At 39.9% G+C, this 16,218-nt stretch overlaps 1 protein-coding gene across 41 annotated transcripts in view; it reads left to right on the forward strand.

The window, feature by feature from the left end:
• Positions 1 to 16,218, forward strand: part of SCMH1 (Scm polycomb group protein homolog 1) — a 232,624-nt gene that overhangs the window by 163,595 nt on the left and 52,811 nt on the right. The window contains exon 1 of one of the 41 annotated variants that reach the window (XM_089300892.1): positions 9,931 to 14,475. The exons of the other annotated variants lie outside the window; for them this stretch is intronic. The gene's annotated coding sequence lies outside the window, so the exon portion shown is untranslated. Of the gene's footprint in view, positions 1 to 9,930; positions 14,476 to 16,218 lie in introns of those variants that run through there. 41 annotated transcript variants of the gene reach the window in all.

Genomic DNA, 16,218 nt, shown 5'->3' on the forward strand with positions numbered 1-16,218 from the left:
CCATTCTATGGGTCTGCTGTGTATCTCGCTTCCCATGTTGGATCGTTCTCTCCCTTTTTTTATTCTATCAGCTAGTATTTGCAGACACTAGTCTTGTTTATATGCTCCCTTTGGCTCTTAGTTCTATCATTATGATCAATTGTGAACAGAAATTGATCACTGGGACTAGTGAGATGGCATTGGTACATGCCACCTGGATGGGATTGAATTGGAATCCCCTGGTATGTTTCTAACTCTACCGTTTGAGGTAAGTCAGCTTGAGCATGTCCCGAATTGCACATCTCTTCACTCTCTTATTCCCACTCTTATATTTAACAGCGATCACTTTTCAGTTAAGTTTCAACACTTAAGAATAACTGTGTATTGATTACAGTATTCAACCAAAAGTATTAAGTAGAACAAACAAAAAAAATACTAAGAGGGATAACGTATTAAGTTGTTCATCAACAGTCAGGGCAAGGGCTGATCAAGTGTAACCGTTTCTCATAGTGTTCATTTCACTTTAACAGGTTTCCTTTTTGGTGCTCAGCTAGTTGTCACCGATCAGGGAGAACATACAGTATTTGTCCCTTTGGGTTTGGCTTATTTCACTCAGCATAATGTTTTCCAAATTCCTAACAGGGATCACTTTTCAGTTAAAATTTAACACCTAAGAATAATTGTGTGTTAATTACAGAGTTCAACCAATAATACTAGAACAAAAAAAATACTAAAATGGATAAAGTATTACATTGTACATCAACAGTCAGGACAAGAGCTGATCAAGTCACTGTTTCTCATAGTGTCCATTTCACTTCAACAAGTTTCCCCTTTGGTGCTCAGTTAGTTGTCGCCGATCAGGGAGAACATATGATACTTGTCCCTTTGGGACTGGGGACTGGCTTAATTCACTCAGCATGATGTTTTCCAGATTCCTCCATCTTGTTGCAAATGACCGGGTTTCATTGTTTTTGACTGCTGTATAGTATTCTAAAGAGTACATATCCCATAATTTCTTTATCCAGTCTGCTGTTGATTGGCATTTGGGTTGGTTCCAGGTCTTAGCTATTGTGAATTGAGCTGCAATAAACATTAATATGCAGACAGCTTTTTTGTTTGCCAATTTAATTTCCTTTGGGTAAATTCCAAGGAGTGGTATGGCTGGGTTGAATGGTAGGGTTATATTCAGGTTTCTGAGGAATCTCCAGACTGACTTCCACAGTGGCTTGACCAGTTTGCATTCCCACCAACAGTGGGTTAGTGTCCCTTTTTCCCCACATCCTCGCCAGCATCTATTGTTGGTAGATTTCTGAATGTGAGCCATTCTAACCAGGGTGAGGTGAAACCTCATTGTGGTTTTGATTTGCATTTCCCTGATTGCTAGTGATCTTGAACATTTTTTTCATGTGTCCATTGGCCATTTGGATTTCCTCTTTTGAAAAATGTCTCTTGAGGTCCTTGGCCCATCTCTTAAGTGGGTTGTTTGTTTTGATGTTGTGGAGTTTCTTGATTTCTTTGTAGATTCTGGTTATCAACGCTTTATCTGTTGCATAGTTTGCAAATAATTTTTCCCATTCTGTCGGCTGCCTCTTCACTTTCTTGACTTTCTTTTGAAGTACAGAAACTTCTCAATTTGATGCAATCCCAAATGTAAATTTTGGCTTTGACTGCCTGTGCTTCTGGGGTATTTTCCAAGAAGTCTTTGCCGGTACCTATATCTTGCAGGGTTTTTCCAATGTTCTCTAATAATTTGATGGTGTCGGGTCGTAGATTTAAGTCTTTAATCCATGTTGAGTGAATTTTTGTGTAAGGTGAAAGGTAGGGGTCTTGCTTCATGATTCTGCATGTGGAAATCCAATTTTCCCAGCACCATTTATTGAATAGACTGTCCTTACTCCAGGGATTGGTTTAGGATCCTTGATCAAATATGAGTTGGCCGTAGATGTTTGGATTGATTTCTGGTGTTTCTATTCTGTTCCATTGGTCTATCCATCTGTTTCTGTACCAGTACCATGCTGTTTTGATAACAACTGCCCTGTAGTATGTCCTGAAATCTGGTATTGTGATGCCTCCGGCTTTGTTTTTGTTGTACAAGATTGCTTTAGCTATTCGAGGTCTCCTGTGTCTCCATATGAATTTCAACATCATTTTTTCCAGATCTGAGAAGTAGGTCTTCGGTATCTTGATTGGTATTGCATTGAATGTATAAATTGCTTTTGGGAGAATGGACATTTTGATGATGTTGATTCTTCCAATCCATGAGCATGGAAGATTTTTCCATTTCTTGGTATCCTCTTCTATTTCTTAAGGTTTTGTAATTTTCATCGTATGTTTCTATGTGGGTGCAAACTGTTGAAATCTTTACTTAATATATGCTAAACTGATCTTCTGTATATAAAGAGAATTGAAAATGAATCTTGATGTGAATGGAAGGGGAGAGAGAGAGGGAAAGGGGAGCATTGCGGTTGGGAGGGAAGTTATGGTGGGGGGAGCCACTGTAATCCATAAGATGTACTTTGGAAATTTATATTCATCAAATAAAAGTTAAAAATAAAACCACTGCACCACAGCGCCGGCCCCATGAGGTCATCAAATTTAACCTCATATCTAATTCAGTTCTCACCTTGAATGTGTCCCTTATAAATGTTCATTTGTCCTTACTAAAATTCTTCCATAAACAGAGATTGTAACCTTCCAAAGGACTACATTCCAGTTGTGATAGTGCTGATAGTTAACAATATTCTTTTTAATTTTGAACTTAAATATGCTTTCCCCCAGTATCTCTCCATGGGCTTGCATTTATTTCTAGTTTCATGTGAGCATTTTCTCATAGCTCTTGGTACTCTTGCTTCCCCAAGTCTTTTTTTTTTTTTTCCTTCAGCTCTTTCTGGGACTAGGTAGTGTCTAAACCCTTCCTTATCTTGAGCTCTCTTCTCTTGGTCTATTTCAGTTTACAGTATTGTGCTTACAGTGGACTCCACCAGACAGGGATGGTTTAATCAGTGCAGAGTGAACTAGCATTCTCATTCCCCTTAAAAAGGGACCATACTCTGACCTAACTGATTAAAGTTAAAGGATTACATTTTTAAAATTTTTATATTCTCTAATAGTCACAGTAGATGCTTAATGTTTTTTATTCCTTGTCTAGTCTCAGCACAGGTAGAACTGACCTTCAGCCCAAAAAGGCTGCGTAAGATAAGGGAGTTTTCTGCTAGTTTGTTTTTATTGTTGTTTTGGGTTTTTTTTTTTTTTTTTTTTGGACTTAGTGGTAGAGTTGGTAATTCCTAAGATTTGGGAAATGTTTTACAGTTATCTCTTCTCACAGTTCCTAAGTAGTGATAAGCTGAGTTTTTTCCCTAATAATAGTTTTTCATTAGATAAGAAATTTCCTACTCTTTCTCCTGTGACAACTTTTCTTCTTTCAAATCAGTAGGAAAATACAGTATTTTCTCTCCAGAATCATGGAGGTCTACCTTGGAGCTGAGTTCACTTATATGTCAGTAGAATGTACCCAGTTTGGAAATTTCCATAAAAAAAATTGAGGGTCACCAGTCAGACTATGAATATATGTTAAACCTTTTGTTTATCTCCCATTTAGTACTATATTTAACCAGTTTTTCTAATGTTGCTTAGACATGTGTTTAATGAGCACCATCTTAATAAGAAAGGAAGTTAACATTTACCAAGCCCATACAAGGTCCCAAAGACACTGATATACTATATCAATACACTGTACAAGATCCCTGTGGAATTGATTATGCCCTTGTTTTAGATATGAGGAAGCTGGAGCTCAGAAAGATTAGAGGAAGGAATGAGAACTAAAATTTTTTTGAATCCCTAGGTCATGTCGGACACAATACTTACATCCACATTTGACCTTTATCTCGATTAAACCTCATAACTCATAACTCAGAAAGGTTGTTTGGAAGGATTTGAAGTTAGCTCCATAGATTTCTGACTTTGAAATCTATGTTCTCTAAACTTCTCTGTTTCTCAAAGAAGATTTATAGATAACTATTAGTTATGTAAGGCTGAAATGATTGTGAATGTAGAATAAGGTTATGAATGTTAAAGTAATTTCAGAATTGTGAAGTGTGATTGTCAAAAAAAATGAGCTTGTATAGGTGACATTGGAAATGCGTAGTGAGGCCTAACTGCAAACTCCAGAGCTGTTCAGTCAGCAGCTGGTGGTTGGGATACATTGAAATGTGTGTTGGGAGAAGAGTGGGAGGGATCAGGAGTGAAAAAGATCCTTCAAAGCACCAATAGCAAGTTACCATACATCTTAATGAGAGAAGTCTGCTTTCCAGGGCAGTCACTACCAGCTGTTTAGCTGTAAAAGACTAAATACAATTGGCTCTCACAGGGCAGTCACTCATCATTGAGTAAAACTGCCTGTATACATGATTGTGCAACCATATCAATTGAGGTATTTCCAGGAACTGTCGTTTTCATGGAATTAAAAGAAATGAGAACAGCCTTCCAGGGGCACTGGGAAAGACCGCACAAGGTCATCTTGATTACATACAAGTTTCTCTGTCCTTGCTTTCCACCCTCTTGGTACAGCTACAAGTAGTCTGTCTTTCTGCTTTATACCACATAGAAGCCTCTTTGGATCAAGGCTTTTGATGCCTCTCTGGTTATTTCTGCTTTTCAGTGACAATGTACCACCAACTTTTATTTGTTTTATTTTTCTTTATGTTTGTATATATGTGTATATTTTAATAATTATGTTAACATATGTCAAATAATGTTTTCATTTTGACTAAATTTGCATGAGCTAACCCCAATCTCATTTTTTAAAAGTGTGTTAATTGGCCGGCGCCGCGGCTCACTAGGCTAATCCTCCGCCTAGCGGCGCTGGCACACCGGGTTCTAGTCCCGGTCGGGGTGCCGGATTCTGTCCCGGTTGCCCCTCTTCCAGGCCAGCCCTCTGCTGTGGCCAGGGAGTGCAGTGGAGGATGGCCCAGGTGCTTGGGCCCTGCACCCCATGGCAGACCAGGAAAAGCACCTGGCTCCTGGCTCCTGGCATCGGATCAGCGCGGTGCGCCGGCCGCAGCGCGCCGGCCGCGGCAGCCATTGGAGGGTGAACCAACGGCAAAAGGAAGACCTTTCTCTCTGTCTCTCTCTCTCACTGTCCACTCTGCCTGTCAAAAAAATAAAAAAAATAAAAAATAATAAAAAAAAGTGTGTTAATTGTATTTTCCACATTAAGAAGTTTTTTTACCTTGTCTTTCTGAATAATATTTGTTGACCTACACCTGGTTTTCAGTGCAATGTATGCATGATGGTAAAATTGAAAATTCAGTTCATTCAATCATGCATGCTTATTGAATTCCTCTTGTGTTTTGGCCAGTATGCTAGGTATAGCAAAGAATGTAATTTTATTAGAGAAGATCAGATACAGGGAGATATGAGGTATAGAGTTGCTAATTTAACTTTCTTCTGCATCCTGTTTAGATTTGCTGTGTTTTTTAGAACCATAGACTTCATGTAGTTCTTTCAAAATAGGAGGACCTTTTTAGAAGTTTATCAACTCTGCTTGTTTTGAGCAAATTATTTAACTTTCCTTAACCTTTATTCTTCATCTATAAATTAAGGCAGTAGTAGTTATACCTACTCATAGTGTTGTAAGGACTTTAATGAGTTCATGTATTAGAAAAACAGCTGGCACATAGTAAAATTTCCAAAAAAAATGGATCATTTTATACTTTGAGACACAGTAAGTTGCTTCCTCAACTTTTATTTCTTTTATTTATTTATTTATTTATTTATTTATTTATTTATTTATTTATTTTGACAGGTAGAGTGGACAGTGAGAGAGAGAGAGAGAGAGAGAGAGACAGAGAGAAAGGTTCACCCTCCAATGGCCGCCGCGGCTGGCGCGCTGCGACCGGCACACCGCGCCGATCCGATGGCAGGAGCCAGGTACTTATCCTGGTCTCCCATGGGGTGCAGGGCCCAAGGACTTGGGCCATCCTCCACTGCACTCCCTGGCCACAGCAGAGAGCTGGCCTGGAAGAGGGGCAACTGGGACAGAATCTGGCACCCCGACCGGGACTAGAACCCGGTGTGCCGGCGCCGCAAGGCAGAGGATTAGCCTAGTGAGCCACGGCGCCGGCCCTCAACTTTTATTTCAATGAGCATTATGGGAGCACCAATTCTGGTTCCAGTTGCTCTACTTCCAGTCCAGCTCCCTGGTAATGTGCCTGGGAAGGCAGCAGTTGATGGCCTCTGCCTACCACAGAGGAGACCTGGATGGAATTCCTGGTTCTTCACTTTGGCCTGGCCCAGACTTGGCCTTTTCGGTCTTTTGGGGAGTGGACCAGCAGATGGAAAATACCTTTCTCTTCCTCTTTCTCTCTGTAACTCTGCCTTTCAAATAAGCAAATAAATCTTTTTAAAAATGAAGTATTTAGGGGCCAGCGCTGTGGCGCAGTGGGTTAACGCCCTGGCCTGAAGTGCTGGCATCCCATATGGGCACCAGTTCTAGTCCCGGCTGCTCCTCTTCCAGTCCAGCTCTCTGCTATGGCCTGGGAAAGCAGTAGAGGATGGCCCAAGACCTTGGGCCCCTGCACCCACGTGGGAGACCTGGAAGAAGCTCCAGGCTCCTGGCTTCAGATCAGCGCAGCTCCGGCAGTTGCGGCCATCTGGGGAGTGAACCATCGGATAAAAGACCTCTCTCTCTCTCTCTCTCTCTCTCTCTCCCGCCCTCCCTCCCTCCCTCTCTCCCTCTCTCCCTCTCTCTGCCTCTCCTCTCTCTGTGTAGCTCTGACTTTCAAATAAATAAAATAAATCTTTAAAAAAATGAAGTATTCAAGAGTTACCCAGAAATATATAAAGTTCAAAGTAATACCATACACAAACTAAGTCAGTGAAAAGAAGATTGAAGGAGACAGAATTTATATCATTTGCTGAAGGATGCCTAGAGTTGGTAGCCAGATGGTGAACTAATTCCAGGGGAATGAACATGTGAAGGCACAAGCTAAGAACATGCTCAAAAAAGAATAGTCTGAAGGCTGAAATGGCATATGGCAGGACACTGAGATCAGACAAATAAGCAAATAAGCAGGGGTCATTCAGAGAGACTTTCCTGAGAAAGTAAAAAGAGATCATCGAAGGATTTTAAACAAAGGAGTGGCATGATCCTATTTATTGTTTAGACATATCCTTATAATCTGTTAAGTAAAGAATAGAGGTAGTAATGAGTGGGCATAAGCAAGAGGTAGGGAAACTAGCAGTTCACTATCTCAGTCAGGATCTGTTTAAGGTAGTGGCAGTGAGATTGGAGTGAAAAACTTGAAATATTTAGGCGAGTTTTCTCTGGCAAAAGCATGTGCTTTTTTGAATCACATTCCTTTAAACTTTCAGTACTAGAGAATCCTAAGCAGGGCTAAGATCAGATACCGAAGAAATCATGAACTTGTCAAACCAAGCAAACAGAATAAATGCTGTCTTGGAAGCAGACTGTTTTATCAGCCAAATGTGCCAGATCTAAGCATGGGCATGTATAAAAACCAGGAAGCTAAGTCTAATATCAGATAGCAATGTTACAAATCAAGATAAATTTGTGGTCAGAGATAAAATTTCTTCCAACCTTAAAGGCAAAGTGCTCTGAACCAGCTTCTGACAGGCTAGCCTGATTTCTATATATACCTCTTATTTCAAAGATACTCAAGTAATTACCATGTGACCACTCATTATTTTAAGTAAGCTATACTGTCCTTTTGTACACTGAAATGGACTATACATTGCCAAAATTGGAGCAAAATCAAAAGTTCTCAGAGTGATTAAAAACTAGCAAGTAAAGAAATGGCATTTCTTTGAGAAATTGCTGCTAATATGTACAATCCCTATAGCAACTGGTCCCAATTACTAGAAAGCATTAGGATTGTTTAATGCTAATTCTTAGCCTGGGAAGAATAAGCAGAAAGGTAGGAGAAGAAGGAAAGGAATGTGGTATACTAGACTGTCTGTACTGTGCAGTCACAAGTTGTCCCACTTTAGCTATAGGACAGGATGCTTATTGGCTATCTTCTACCAGAGCAGAGATTTGGGTTCCTAAACCATCAGGGTCACAAGTATTGCTCTGCCATAAGTGCCACAGAAATGCTTTTCCTCTCCAAACTACTCTGCTCTTTCATCTCCCATGTAGCAATATAGTAGCAGAAAGTTTTCTAGAATCAAAAGAGAAAAAGACTAACACTATGGATCCAGCACTGTAATGGTCCTGTCATATGTTATTTAATGTTGTCTTGACAGTAATTCTAAAGGTAAGAACTATTATTTATTTTACAAATAAAGAAATTGCTATGCAGAAATGAATTAACTTACTCAAAATGGTACCTCATGTTCAAGTGTTCATGGTTCCAGCTCTGGCTTTGCCAGTAATTTCCTGGACTATCTTAAGTATTTTTTCCTCTATACTCTTTAGTTTTTCCATCTGTTTATTTTAAAAAATGTTAAACTAGATAACACTTAATGTTCCTTCCAACTCTTAATATTCTATGTTGGGCAAATCATCCAGTTAGTAATTGGAATCAGGCACAAGGGCTTATTGTCCATCTATATAATTACTTGTGTTATTAGATCTAGTCTGTTAACTTAGGCTTCATGCTTTCTTTCCTTCTAAGCCATTATTAACATTTTATATATTTTATTCTAATTTTTATTCTTTGAAAATAATTTTTAAATATCACATTGTATATTTTACTATAATTTTTATATTTTTTCACTTAACATTATATTATCTACTTTGTTCTGTATTATTATAGTGTTTGTAAGCATCATTTTTAATAATTATATAATAATAGTTGATTAAATGGATATATAACTGCTTACTTAATATCCTAGTGTGATGGTCCAAATTTTATTTTTTAATACTATTAATAATAAACATCTAAACATTTTTATCAATGCCAAGGAATATATCCTTAAGTTAGTTTCTTAGAAACACCAGACTTTGTCAGAGAAATAGAACATTTTAATAAGCTTGGCTGCACAGAGCCAAATCTGCTCATTTTTAAAATATATCTTTGCATTTTCCACCAAGACTCTTCTGCTTAAAACTAACCAGAAAAAAAGCATCAAAAATTTTTTATACTTCCAGCATGTTTTTTATATAGCAAACACAGAAGCAAAGAGCTGAGAGGTCAGCATTGTTAAATATTCCAATTACAGCATTCCTAACAGCCATAGAAATTATTGTAAACCAAAAAAGGTGGGTCAAATTTTTTTTTTGCCAATTTTCTACTGCTCCACGTATGTGCTGCATTTGGAAACAGACTTATCCATAGTTGTGACTAGAGGACTGCTAGTATTCCCTAGGGAAGAAAGAGCACAGAGTATGTACAAGGCCTGAGTCTGAAGCTTTGAGGATTACATGGAATGTAAATTATTAGCCTCTGTTGGAGAGTTTGAGGTCTGCTAGCTAAGGAAATAAGATATACTGAAAAAGCAGAGGAACTCTACAATCAAATATCAGATTATTTGGTTTTATGCATTCACTCAACTGAGTTTTACTAAGCACTTACCATATGTAAAGTACAAGTCTAGAACATGGAGATAACATTATGGTCCTAGAGACGTTATCTTCACATTTGGAGAGGCATAAAATAAATAACAGGGGCCAGAGCTGTGGCGTAGTGGGTAAAGCTGCCACCTCAGCTGCTCCACTTCTGATCCAGCTCTCTGTCATGGCCTGGGAAATCAGTACAAGATAGCCCAAGTGCTTGGGCCCCTGCACCCATATGGGAGACCTGGAAGAAGCTCTGACTTCCGGCTTTGGATTAGCACAGCTCTGGCAATTGTGGCTGTTTGAGGAGCAAACCAGGAGATGGAAGACCTCTCTCTCTGTTTGATTCTGCCTCGCTGTAATTCTTCCTTTCAAATAAATAAATAAATATTAAGAAATAAATAAGTAAACAGATTTTGATAATTTTTCTGTGGAAAAATAATGCAGAGTGAAGAAGAAGGGAATTGAGTGCTGGGGTGGGGGAGATAATGTTTTATATAGGCTAATCATGGAAATCTTCACTGAGAGATACTATTTGAGCAGAGAGATGGGTATCTGAGGAAAAGAAAGTCTTTCCTGACTAAGAAAGTTGCAAGTTTAAGGCACTTAAGCAGTCCTTATTCTATGTAGCAATTCTCAAACTGCTCTTATGATACCCAAGACTCTTTCGCTGAATCTTCAAAGTAAAAATTGTTTTCATAATAATGTTGACTCTGTTTGCCTTTTCTGATGGTTTGGTCCCTGAAAAGTTGGTGCCTTTTTGCTGGTTGATGCTTTTTCTGCAGTGGTGCTGCAGAAGCAATGGTAAGTAAAACTGTTAGCACTTTGGCACACATCAAGGTGGTAATAATACTGATATCTTTCACTGTCGCACATTACAAGGGACCCAGAATAAGAAGTAAGATCACTTAAGAAAGTCTTTGGTGAAATAATGAAATATATAAATTTTATTAGATTTCAACCTTTGAGTATCTTTACAACATCCTATATAATAAGAGCAATTCTACTGCATACTGAAGTACTGTGGTTGCCTCAAGATAAAGCACTTACACAATTGAACTGTCAGCTAACCTAGCCATTTTTTAAATAAAACTCTATTTTTACTTAAAAGAATGACTAACTGTAATTATTCATATTTGAGAATTTGGCAGACATTTTCTCAAAAATGAACTGAGTTTATCAATTGAAGAAAAATAGTAAGAGTATTTGTTCCCAATGATAACATTCAAGCTTTCAAATGAAAATTAGAATTTTGGAAAACTTATGTCTTAACAGCTTCCCAGTATTTCATGATGACCTTATAGTGATATCAACTAATGTGAATTTCTGATATTGCATAATGAAATGCATTAGCATTTGGAAAACCAGTATAACTCAATGAAACAGTATTTTCCAGATGACCATATCATGGTGTTAGAAAATCATGGATGGATAAAAAAAAAATCCATTTAAAGTATAAAATAGACCAGTGGATTTTAATATCAACAGAACATGAAAAGTTATTTGGTATGGTTTCAATTACTATTTAAGAACTTACCACTGGCCAGCGCCGCAGCTCACTAGGCTAAGCCTCCGCATGCGGCGCCAGCACCCCGGGTTCTAGTCCTGGTAGGGGCGCCAGATTCTGTCCCGGTTGCTCCTCTTCCAGTCCAGCTCTCTGCTGTAGCCCGGGAAGGCAGTGGAGGATGGCCCAAGTGCTTGGGCCCTGCACCCACATGGGAGACCAGGAGGAAGCACCTGGCTCCTGGCTTCGGATCGGCGCAGCGCACCAACCGTAGCGGCCATTTGTGGGGTGAACCAACGGAAGGAAGACTTTTCTCTCTGTCTCTCTCTCTCACTGTCTAACTCTGCCTGTCAAAAACAAACAAACAAACAAAAACACTTACCACTTACCAAGTTTTGGTGTAGTACCAAAGGAGAATATCCACAATTATGTGCAAAGATTATTTAAATGCTCTTCCCTTTTCCATGTACATATCTCTATGAATTTGGATTTTCTTCATATTCTTCAACAAAATTGATGTGTGGTGACAGTTTAAATGCAGAAGGATCTAGGAGAATACTATAGCCATATTCTATTCAGCCAGACATTAAAGAATTTGCAAAAATGTAAAACAATGCCATTCTCATGATTTTTTTAAAATACAGTAATTTTCATTTCATTTCAAATGTATTAATATTTTTGTTAATGTTTTTTAAAATTTCTCTGATTTTTTAAATAAATTGTATTTATTTTCATTTTATTTGAAGGAGAGACAGAGACAAATACATCTTCCATTCATTGGTTCACTCCCCAGATACAATAGTCAGGGCTGGGCAAGGCCAAAGCTGGGAGCCTGGAACTCAGTCTCCCCCGTGGGTGGCAGGGACCCAAGTACTTGAGCCATCACCTGTTGCCCACGTGTGCTCCTTAGCAGGAACCTGGAATCAGGAGCAGAGCAGGAGCTCAAGCCCAGGCACTCGGATATAGGATGCAGGCATCCCAAGTGGCTTCCCTCGTTGCTCAATTTTATTTTCTAATATGATAAGTAGTAACTATAACCCATACAAATAAAAACTGTTTGAGGCCCCAGTAAATTTTAAGAGGATCATGTTGTCCTGAGACCAGAGTTTAAGAATCACCAGCTTAGTGTATAGAGCAAGAAGGACAGTATTGTTAGAGTAATCAAGGGAGAGTGGTAAGAGAGCAGATCAGAGAGCAGTGAGGCAGTCATGTAGGGCTGAGTAGTTCTGCATAAGGACCTTGGCTAAAACTCATGGTGAGATGGGGAGCTATTGGAGGTTTTGAGTAGAGGAAAGATGAAATCTGAGACATATTTTAAAAGCAGCTATGTTGAAAATATAAGAGAGGATGGGGCCAGCACTGTGACACGGCAGGTTAACGCTCTGGCCTGAAGTGCTGGCATCCCATATGGGTGCCAGTTTGAGACCCGGCTGCTCCACTTCCAATCCAGCACTTTGCTATGGCCTGGGAAAGCAGTAGAAGATGGCCCAAGTCCTTGGGCCCCTGCACCCGCATGGGAGACCTGGAAGAAGCTCCTGGCTCCTGGCTTCAGATCAGCATATCTGCAGCCGTTGCAGCCAACTGAGGAGTGAACCAGTGGATAGAAGACCTCTCTCTCTCTCTCTCTGCCTCTCCTTCTCTCACTGTGTAACTCTGACTCTCAAATAAAATAAATAAATCTTTTTTAAAAAAAGAAAGCAAGAAAATATAGGAGAGGGGCAGGAACAAACCATTTAAAAGGCTATTGTATCAGGGCTGGCGCTGTGGCAAAGTGGGTAAAGCTGCTGCCTGCAGTGCCGGCATCCCATATGCATTCCAGTTCCAGTCCTGGCTGCTCTACTTCCAATCCGGCTCTCTGCCATGGCCTGGGAAAGTAGTGGAAGATGACCCAAGTCCTTGGGCCTGCACCCACGAGGGAGGGAGACCTGGAGGAAGCTCCTGGCTCCTGGCTTCGGATCGGCGCAGCTCCGGCAGTTGTGGCCATCTGGGGAGTGAACCATCAGATAGAAGACTCACTCTCTCTCTCTCTCTCTCTCTCTCTCTGCCTCTCCGCTCTCTGTGTAACTCTGACTTTCAAATAAATCTTTTTTTTTTAAAGACTATTGTTTTTTTTTTAATTTTTTTTTTTTTAATTTTTAACAGGCAGAGTGGACAGTGAGAGAGAGAGACAGAGAGAAAGGTCTTCCTTTGCCGTTGGTTCACCCTCCAATGGCCGCCGCGGTCGGCGTGCTGCGGCCAGCGCACCGCGCTGATCTGATGCCAGGAGCCAGGAGCCAGGTGCTTTTCCTGGTCTCCCATGGGGTGCAGGGCCCAAGCACCTGGGCCATCCTCCACTGCACTCCCTGGCCACAGCAGAGAGCTGGCCTGGAAGAGGGGCAACCGGGACAGAATCCGGCGCCCCGACCGGGACTAGAACCCGGTGTGCCGGCGCCGCAAGGCGGAGGATTAGCCTAGTGAGCCGCGGCGCCAGCCTAAAGACTATTGTTTTAATCCAGTCATAGATGATGGTGGTTTATCCTAAGGAAGTAGAAGAGGGAATGGTGATTTGAAAGTATTTTGAAAGTTAGAGTTGATGGCTGCTTTAAGGACACAAAGTATGACAAAAAGAGAGGATTTAAGGATGACTCTGAGATGTTTAGTCAGAGCCATTTGAGAGGATGAAATGAGATAGAAAAGACTAGAAGGAACAAGTCTGGGACTCAGGTTGGAATCCAGTAGATGTATACATCTTGTGCTTAGAATATCTAACAGATTTTCAAGTGGGAAATTTTATTAAAATAAGAGTCTAGAGTTTAAAGGGAATTTCTAAGGTAGCAATATAAACTTGGAAGTTTTAATTATAGGTAGAATTTAAAACTGTGAGGCTAGAAACATCTGGAGTTCTGTTCTGAAAGTTTGGTCTCTAGACCAACAACATCAACATCACCTGGGACCTTACTAGAAAATCAAGTTACAGCCGGCACCGCGGCTCACTAGGCTAATCCTCCGCCTGCGGCGCCAGCACCCGGGTACTAGTTCCAGGTGGGGCGCTGGATTCTGTCCCGGTTGCTCCTCTTCCAGTCCAGCTCTCTGCTGTGGCCCAGGAAGGCAGTGGAAGATGGCCCACTGCATGGGAGACTAGGAGGAAGCACCTGGCTCCTGGCTTTGGATTGGCGCAGTGCGCCGGCCGTAGCAGCCCTTTGGGGAGTGAACCAACGTAAGGAAGACCATTCTGTCTCTCTCTCTCTCTCTCTCTCTCTCACTGTCTAACTCTGCCTGTCAAAAAAAAAAAAAAAAAAAAGGAAAAAAAGAAAGAAAATCAAGTTACAAAGCTACAGAAGAAGAAACTGAGAGGCTGAGGCCCAGCATTCTGAGTTTTCACAAGCTCTGCAGATGGTTTTGATGCAGACTGAAGTTTAACAACCACTGATCTAAGGATTATAAGATGGAGAAGAGAAGCTGTCTAGAGACTATGCTGGGACATTCCCAACATTCACAGGTTGGTAAGATATTTTGGATCTGCCATTTTGTGTGGTAAGATCCTTGTCTCTCATCAACATTAAACTTATACCTATAAAATAGTTTTTGCTACTCTCATGTCACTATGGCGGGGAAAAAGTACAAGTAAGAGTTCAGTGTTTGTATTTTTCCCTCCCTAGATGGAATGTATATAAAGTGCAATGATCAGAAGTTATCTGAATTATTTTTTCTCTTCAGTTTTGTTATTAATTTAGAATACAGTTGGGTCCATTTTTTTCATACTTAACATTGTTTTAGGTTGGTTCCCACCTCTTCTTTGTTGATTTGAATTTGAGTATATAACTTGCTTCCAAAAGTTTACTGAAAGAAATATCCTCCCTGCTCCCTCCCTTCCACCATGTTCCCTCCATCAAGAGTAGGCAAATACTTGTATCTTCATTTGAGATTTTTGCATATTTATTTTAACTTTATTTTTATTTCATTTTTCTTGACACTACTGCCAACAGTTTTCTCTTCTATTCCATCTTAAAGCTATTGAATTTTGCGTGTACATTATATATTGTTACCTTGCCAAATTCTTTTTTTTCCCACTTTTTTAAACTTTTATTTAATGAATATAAATTTCCAAAGTACAGCTTATGGATTACAATGGCTTCCCCCCCATAATGTCCCTCCCACCCGCAACCCTCCCCTTTCCCACTCCATCTCCCCTTCCATTCACATCAAGATTCATTTTCAATTCTCTTTATATACAGAAGATCAGTTTAGCATACATTAAGTAAAGATTTCAACAGTTTGCTCCCACACAGAAACATAAAGTGAAAAATACTGTTTGAGTACTAGTTATAGCATTAAATCTCAATGTACAGCACACTAAGGACAGAGATCCTACATGAGGAGTAAGTGCACAGTGACTCCTGTTGTTGACTTAACAAATTGACACTCTTGTTTATGGCATCAGTAATCACCCTAGGCTCTTGTCGTGAGCTGCCAAGGCTATGGAAGCCCCCTGAGTTCACCGACTCTGATCATATTTAGACAAGGTCGTAGTCAGAGTGGAAGTTCTCTCCTCCCTTCAGAGAAAGGTACCTCCTTCTTTGATGACCCGTTCTTTCCACTGGGATCTCACTCGCCTGCCAAATTCTTTTACTATTTGAGCTAGCTATGTCACTGACAGTGCTAATAGAAATATAATTTGAGCCACACATGTAATTGAAAATTTTTTATTAGGCACATTTTGAAAAAAACAAGGCACTGGCATTTGGTACTGCAGGTTAAGAACTTCCCCTGTCATTATGCTGATTTGAGTCAGGGCTTCTCTGCTTCCAGTCCAGCATCCTCTGGCTGTTGTGACTATTAAGGGAGTGAACCAGCAGATAGAAGCTCTACCTCACTTATCTCTACACCACTCTACCTTTCAAATAAATGAATATTTTAAAAATACAGTTAAAAAGTAAAAAGAAACAGGTAAAATTAATTTTAACAGCATGTTTTATTTAATGCAAAATATGTAGTCAGTATAAAACATTAATAAAATATTTTGCATTTCCTTGTTTTTTACTAAATTTTCAAAATCTAGGGAGTATTTAACACTTAAAGCACATATTTTCATATGGATTTGAACTAGGTACATTCCAGGTTGTTTCAGTAGCCATATGTATCTAGTGCTGTCTGTACTGGATGGTGCCTGGGTGTGCTATCATGTCATATACAAATAGAGATTGTTTTATTTCTCCCACCCCAATTCTTAGACTTTTGATTG

The sequence above is a fragment of the Oryctolagus cuniculus genome, chromosome 7, assembly GCF_051225735.1.
Source record: "Oryctolagus cuniculus isolate XC-2025 breed Fujian yellow rabbit chromosome 7, ASM5122573v1, whole genome shotgun sequence".
NCBI lineage: Eukaryota > Metazoa > Chordata > Mammalia > Lagomorpha > Leporidae > Oryctolagus > Oryctolagus cuniculus.